We start from the raw sequence: 8,487 nt of genomic DNA, 5'->3' as shown, positions 1-8,487 counted from the left end.
TGATAATACTATCCATAAATTCTACAAGCAGGATTACAGGCAAGGAGTCAGCATGGTGTAGTGGTTAAGAGCAGCAAACTCTGATCTAGAGAACCAGGTTTGATTCCCTCCTCCTCCTCATAAAGGCCGCTTGGGCTCTAGAGTTCTCTCAGAACTCTCTCAGCCCCACCTAACCAGGTACCTGTTCCTCCTCCTCCTCCTCCTCCTCCTCTAACAATAGCTAACTGTCCTGTTTCTTAGGTTGCACAGCCTTGACTAATTATCTTGTAACTTCAAACACTGCACAAAGTTATTTGAACTCATGTGTTCACTGAAATTATATAAACACAGTGCTAGTACATTCTTGCTCTTTTTAATCATAGCAAAGAATATAAAATATTGATTACAAGATTCTCTTACATATAATGATATCTGTTGGCTTCCAGTGAATAGGCCCCACCATTGCACTGTATATTCCCCACTATTCATGGCTGGACATTCTTACCATTTTCAGATATTTCTCATGCCTGGGCCCCAATACATGATATAGCTACTGATCTGATCCATTACAAAGTCATATTATTCAGTAGCTGCTTTGTTCTTTGCCCCTATGTCTTTTCTGGGCATCTGGAATGCCTTCTGTTGTTTCTTCTGCAAACTTCAAGGTAAGACCTTCTTCTCTCCTAAATACTGAACTCACTGGATAATTTGATGGAATTTGTTTTATTTGATCTGGAATATGCAGAAGATGAAAAGCATTTCTCCTGTAGCTATCTTGTATTCTCTGTTCCTAGCATACAAGGAAAAACCTGTGCAGGTGACAGGATTGGTGGTAATCACAAGTGCATATTAGTATCAAGGAGTGACTCTGTGTACATCATGGTGCCAAAAATTATGCCGTATATTGCAGTTAAGATCAGGAAAATGGGGTAGACAGACTTTGGACAGGTTTGGACTAGAATTCTATTATATTCAATATTTTATTTATTTATTTTATTCCATTTTTATCTCGCCATCCCCGCGAACAGGCTCAGGGCGGCTTACATTTGTTGGTACACGTACCATAAGTCCACTTAAAACACATAAAAACAGTTAAAACATTTTAAATAGTCACATAATCAAAGTGCTTCTTCGTTAATAAGATGGCTTATTATGTAGTGGAACACACACGATGTCCAGCTCAATAAACTTCTGACATCACGTGACGGTATAACTGATCACCAAACCCGGGCCAGCCCGCCACCACAGATGTTGGTGGTAGTGGTGGGTGGCACCTAGTTGAAAGCCTGGTGGAAGAGCTCTGTCTTGCAGGCCCTGTGGAACTGTAAAAGATCCCGCAGGGTCCTGATCCGGGAGCTCATTCCACCAGTATGGAGCCGCCACTGACAAAGCCCTGGCCCTGGTGACAGTGAGCCTGGCATCCTTAGGGCCTGGAATGGTCAATCAATGTTGTGACCCCGACCGTAGTGCTCTCTGGGGTATATATGGGGAAGCGAACTCGGTATGCTATTGGCAGCCAGTGCAGTGCCTTCAGCATAGGCCGGATGTGCTCCCATCTAGGAAGACCCATCAAAAGCCTAGCAGCAACATTCTGCACTAGCTGCAGCTTCCGGATTTGTGACAAGGGCAGCCCCATGTACAGAGCATTACAGTAGTCTAATCTCGAGGTGACCATCGCATGGATCACTGTAGCCAGGTTATCGCGGTCGAGGAAGGGAACCAACTGCCAAATCAGCTGAAGATGGTAAAAGGCAGACTTGGCAGTGGCTGCTACCTGGGCCTCCATTGTTAAGGAGGTTTCCAGGAGCACTCCCAAACTTCTAACCACTGGCGCTGGTACTAATGGTGCCCCACTGAAGGTTGGGAGTGGGATCCCCAACCCCAAACCGCCCCGACAGGTACAGGACCTCCATCTTCACCGGATTTAGCTTCAGCTGGCTCAGTCTAAGCCAACCAGCCATGGCCTGCAATGCCTGGTCCAGATCTTCCGGTCTGGAGCTCAACCGGCCGCCCAATATCAGATAGAGCTGGGTGTCATCAGCGTACTGGTGACACCCCAGCCCATACCTCTGGGCAATCTGGGCAAGGGGACGCATGTAGATGTTAAATAACATTGGGGAAGCACTGCCCCTTGAGGCACTCCGCACTCAAGTGGGTGTCTCCTGGACTGCTATTCCCCAAGTGCCACCCTTTGTCCCTGACCTTGGAGAAAGGAAGCAAGCCATTGCAAGGCAAGCCCTTGGATCCCCACGTTGGCGAGGCGGTGGGTCAGCAACTGATGGTCAATCGTGTCGAATGCAGCTGACAGGTCCAACAACAACAGTGCTGCCCAACCACCCCAATCCAGATGCCTCCGGAGGTCATAAGTAAGAGCGACCAGCGCTGTCTCCGTCCTGTGTTCCGGGCAAAAGCCGGACTGGAAGGGATCTAGTATGAAAGTGTCATCCATAAAGCCCTGCAGCTGTAATGCCACCGCCCTCTCAATTAATTTGCCCAAATAGGGCAGATTGGAAACCGGCCGATAGTTGGCCAATTTGGCCGGATCTAGAAATGGTTTTTTCAAGAGGGGGCAGACCATCGCTTCCTTGAGTGCCCCCGGGAACCACCCCTCAAAGAGGGACTTATTAAAAATCTCCCTTAGGGTACCTTGGAACCCTTCATGGCCAACTTTAATAAGCCAGGAAGGGCACGGGTCAACGCTGCACATGGTTGGGCACACAGTTGCGAGCAATCTGTCAACTTCCTACAGGCTGAGTGGGCTGAAATGATCCAAAGCCGGACCTGAAGACATGCAAGGGGCCTCGAGTTCGCTCACTGTTTCAACTGTGGCGGGGAGGTCGTGACGGAGCACCAAGACTTTATCTGCGAAATAGCTCACAGATGCCTCGCAGCCAATATCCAGTTTCCTAGCGTTCGGTCTGCCATGTGGCAGAGTTATTAAAGACTGAATTGTTCTAAACAATTGGGCTGGGTGTGAGCTCGCAGACACAATCGTGGCCGCATAGAACTCTCTCTTAGCAGCTTTGACTGCCATCTCATATGAACTCAAAAACATCCTATAAGATGCTCTTGTAGCTTCATCTTGAGCATGGTGCCACCATCTCTCTAGCCGTCTCAGCTCTCGCTTCATAAGCCACAACTCCTGGGTAAACCAGGGAGCAAGCCTTGAGCGAGAGTGCAGAGAGTGCTGGGGAGCGATCTCATCGATGGCTGCGGAGAGCCGACTATGCCAGTCCTCCACAAGCTCATCCAGCGAGCCGCCAGGGGGCATTGGATCCTGCAGAGACATCTGAAGCCGTACTGGGTCCATTTGGCTCTGTGGGCAAGCTAAAATACACTTGCTGCCTAAACAAGCCAGGGTGGAACATTCAGACTGGCATTCAGGGCATGGTGGTCCGACCATGGTACTGCCGAGGTGGTAATCCGGTCCACCGTTATCCCCACCGCAAAGATTAGATTAAGTGTGTGTCCGGCCCGGTGAGTGGGAGCCGTTACAAGCTGGGAGAGTCCTAGCACTGCCATAGACGACACTAGATCCGTTGCCTGAATGGAGGTCGTGTCATCGTCATGGACGTTGAAATCACCCAAGACTAGTAGCCTAGGGTGTTCCAGTGCCCAGCCTGATACGGCCTCCACCACGGACGGCAGGCTATTGGCCAGTGCGTTAGGTGGTCGGTACAACAGCCAAATTGGCAAACTCTCCCCGGCCTCCCACACCAGGCCGGTACACTCAATGCCCACTATCTTCAACAGCGGGAGCGCCCTGAAGGAGTAAGGCTCCCAAATGAAAATAGCCACTCCCCCCGCCCCCTAGTCTGAGATTGGTGAAGGACTGAGAACCCGGGTGGGGCAAGTTGGGAGAGAGCTACAGTCTCCCCATCCAGCATCCAGGTCTCAGTCACGCATGCCAGGTCTACATTCTGCTATAGCAGAAAGTCCCGCAGGACTATTATTTATAGATCTGACGTTGCACAATGTCAGAGGGGAATTATCCATCCTAGCCCCTCTGCCGACAACCTTTGGGATGGGATGCAGGCTAGAAGGGTGCCGGACGTCTCTATTTCTCTGCTTCCTTCCCTTCACTCCCTGCTTGGTCCCACCACTATATTTTCTCCTCCCCAGGAGGACCAGAATCTCTTGCCCAAGCATCGCCGTGCTAACGATCTTCGCGTTAGCCTCAGATCCACTGGTGAGACCGATGAAGGTGTTCTCGCTATAATTGCTGGTAGCAAGCAACAGCTTTCAGTACTATTAGATCCACCCTTCCCAACCTGCCCTACTATTCAATCCAATATCAACCACTGATTGTCACTAATTTCCAAAACAGTTGACCAGTAAATAAGTAAAGGCCGACAAAAAACGAAACCTACCAATCCACGCCAACGCTAATTCCTTAATCCTATTATGTATTATACTAGGGAGCAAGGCCCGTTGAGAAGGGCGATACAACGGGCGGCTAGCCCCCCCGCCACCTCCCCCTCTCCACACTGACCCCCTCCCCCTCTCCGCGCTGGCCCTGGCGGCTGCCGGTCTTAGGCCGGTGCCCGTCGGACCCAGCCACTTGCGGGTCTCGCGTGGCCTGCGTAGTGCGCTCGCCTCCTCCCCCTCTCCGGCCGGACCCAGGCGGTTGCCGGCCTTAGGCTGCCGCCCGTCAGCCCAAGCAACTTGTGCCTCTGGGCTGTCGTCGGCACGGCGCTCGCCTCCTCCCCCTCTCTCCGTCGTGACTCATCCGGCCGCCGGTCTGAGGCCACCGCCCGTCGCTGCCAGCCGTTGCCTCCAGCCCCCTGGAAGATCCTCCGCAGGCCGCGTGAAGCAGCGGCTGAGGTGGTACTCAAGACAACGTGGCCAATGGGACGTGGGCAAGCCATTGACGGACAGCCGAGCCGTCCAAACACTGTTGGTGCGCATTTGCGTGAGTTTGCGTCTTACAGAATTATATAAAAGGAGAGATTGTTAATGTTCTTGTTAGTCTCTCTTTTGTTTAAGTTTTCAGATTTTTTTTTGGCAAACATAAGGGTTTAACCAGATTTGGAGAAACATCTAGCTATTGGTTGGCCAGATTGTATGGATTTTTTGATATGCGTGGGGGCATAACCCATAAAAATAAGATATATGGTGAATTTATATAGCATTATCTCTATAGAGTTAGGTTCCAGCCCTGATGAGTTTTCTTCACTTTGCACCAAAAAGTGCTTCTGAAATGTATAGCTAGCTTACATAATTGGAGCATTTATAATACTAAGGTGAGTGATAAAATGTCTAAACCAACAAAAATTATTGGTCAGTATTCATGTAATAATTCTGTAGTCATAGAATCATCATCTGTTCTGAGTCAAACACTTTCCCGATAGTTCCTGTAAATGTAGTTAATACACATTTTGTAACTCCTTCTTCATTGTGATCCTCAACCATCCACAGCATTGCAGAATATATCTTCACCCATTTCCAGGATGAGATGAATAGTTCACGTTGTAAATCCTAGAAGAATGAATGAGTGAGACCGTCTTTGTTATTGTCAACCAGCATTGCTACAATAAAGAACCTAATGTGTGATTTACAATAGGGCATAACCAGGTTACTGTTAATCTGGGTTTTCATTCTGTACTCCATTGTTGTTTCATTGACTTTTGCCTGTCAGACTGACCACTATCATGAATTTCAGTAATTCTTAGCTGAGTTCTAGATTTTCAGGCAGTTATGCTTAGATTTAGAATGCCAAGGGGAATTGAAGTACATTTATATCTGAGTTTTAATGAAATTAAGATAACTATCCTCAATAGTAACTTTTAAAAGTCTGTCGTGAAATAGTGTAAGCTAAGGCTCCATTCTGACAAACTTGGAAAGAGCTTTATAATGCATGAAAATCATAGAGAATTCACGTGGATTCCGAAGTTATACCTCCAGCTTTTTTGTTTTGCTAAAATAGCTTAAAATATTTTATATGTTAGCCATATACATATTATATGTGTATGGCTAACATGTATACATGATATATAATATACATAGTTGTATAACTGTATAATTACTTGGTTATAGGTAGCAACATTGCCTTTACTAATATGGAAATACAGTTGGAAAGAATATAGGAAAAATGTTATATAAAAGCGTTATGGAATATTTAAATCACTTAAACTTTGGCAGCTTTGCTGCCCTTTTACAGTTCCACTAATAGCCACACACACAGAGAGAAGGAGAAGAATTGACAGGATATGGGTTTAGATCAGCACGGAGAGTAGGATGGCTGGGTTTTATTCTTCTCAACTGAAGCTTTTATTTGTTTATGAGTTTTTTTAAACACTGACACTACCAAGGATTGCAAGAGCAAGCTGTCCGAGTGTATAATTGCAAAAGCAAGAAAGCTGACAAAGAAACAATAACTTTATTTTTGAAAGCGCCAATAGATTTCTTCTTCTATTGAATTCTTCTATCTTTCATTCAGTTGGCATTTGAAGATTGCTGCCTGAAAATCTCTGCAGGTTGACTGGTTCCGAATGTTTTCAGACAAGAACATTAGCCTTTAAATCGGTACATAAGCTGCCTTTTAAAAATAAGTGAATGAGCTTGTGAAATAGCGTATTGGAAGCTCAAAATAGGCCCTTGTGTTTTAGAGGCACATCTAATTCAGAAGGAGCATCAACATAATTGTCACGATTTTCATTTTAAAAAGAAAGCAAGAAATCTTGGCAAAGTATAAAAACTTTCTGTTGCTGCCTGGCTTGTGGCCTAGCACTTAATATTTGTTTCACAGAATCTTCACCAAAGACAGGAAACTGTACAACAACTAAAATGCATTCAGGTTGTCTGTCAGGCACAGGAGATACCTTCAAACTCACATAACTGGTTGGAAGAATAGATACAAAACAGAAAAAAACGAGGTTAAGCTTGGATAACAGATGAGAAAAAATGTTTTGTAGGGTTTTTAAAATTTGTTCAACCACTTAGCTACTTCAGATTTGTTGCATTAAAGCTTTGCTTATTCTTGCAGACCACCACATTTATTACCCCATGACTACCATATTGATGGTTGCTTGAAACACTTATGAACTAAAACTCGGCTACTGCTTTGTTCTCTATGGCTTTGATCCAACAGAATTGTATGCAGCCACGTGTGGTTAGTGGTTTTTGAAATTTCTGCTGTAGCAACTTATACTGCTGAAGAGGCAAAGTGCTTGGAAGTTTAAAACTGGGAAAACAAAAAGAGGTGAATTAGGTAGAAAAGATGCCTGGATCCAGTCCTTTTGTTTCTAAGCATTTAAATGTACAAACACTTTTTAATTGTATTGTATAAGGTTTGGACCAGTGGCTTCAATTTTTTTGAGATCTCTGTCTTTGAAATACTCTTCTAATGAACAGGCTTGCCCAGTGCTGCTATACCTGCTTTGATACCCGAACACAGGAAGACTTGAGAGGATGCGGGTTTCTGCGTAGGTTCTGTATTTACTGTGCGTATGTGTGAGAGGATATAAAGGAAGGAAAAGAAAAGCCCATACACTTCAGTTTCCTTTCTACTCAAGGAATGTAGCAGACGTGCCATTTCTGTGTCCATTCTGGATATAGGAATGGACCTTAATTTGGGAGTATTAAGAAATGGCTCTTTGTTTTCCCTGCTCACAAACAATGCTGAGTGACTTAGATAATGCTGTCCTTTAGGGCCTTTGTTAAGAATTAAGTACCGTATGTGATGTTACAGGATATCTTTTCAATCGGTCATTCACAGGTATTTGATTTTAAAATCAAACAGAATAGTCAAGGAATCATATTTTTATTTACTAAAAGCTATTTTAAAGGGCCAAATATATCATCATGCGCCTTACTCTGCAACATTGTCCCCAGATGCCATTCACATATATACCTAAGGGAAAATAAAAGGGCGCGTGTGGGATACCACTGGAGGGAAAGTGAAACAATTCTCTGTCCCAGCAAACCCCAGCATCTACAAATCAAGAAGACAAGAAAAAAAAGTGCAGTGGGAATTTTTTTTTAATCCCAAATATCAATACCACTATGTGTTTCACATCAAGCTTCCTCTTGAGGGGTCTGTAGAAGGTAAATGCAGCAGCGCTCCCACTGAACCAGCTTTGAAGAAGAAGAGATTGAATTTATACCCCATCCTTCACTACCCAAAGGAGTCTCAGAGTGGCTTACTGTAATGTATTCATATGCAGACATGAGTACATGCGGATATGCGTGAATCATCCCATAGGGAAGCTATGCAAAGCTTCGTCTTGGACTAGGGCTTCAAGTCCAGGACTATTGGTCCAATCACGTTCAAGCGAACGGGAAGCAGGAACGTGTATGATTGGTCCTTATGCGATCAACCTGATAGGTTGTTAAATGTAAAGTAGGAGTGGCTACATTAGCCGGGAATGTTTAAATACCGAACAGCTTCTATGGACAAACTGTTCGGGCTATCAGATGTTGTACCGTGTTGGAGAAGTGAGCGTGAAGAAGAATAAACTTGAGTTTTGGCTGAAATCACTCTCTGACTCTTTGTTAAGCTCAGGACTT

Source organism: Gekko japonicus, unplaced genomic scaffold (genome assembly GCF_001447785.1).
Source record: "Gekko japonicus isolate JY-2015 unplaced genomic scaffold, Gekko_japonicus_V1.1 scaffold1821, whole genome shotgun sequence".
Taxonomy (NCBI): Eukaryota; Metazoa; Chordata; class Lepidosauria; order Squamata; family Gekkonidae; genus Gekko; species Gekko japonicus.
This window is presented reverse-complemented; position numbering follows the sequence as displayed.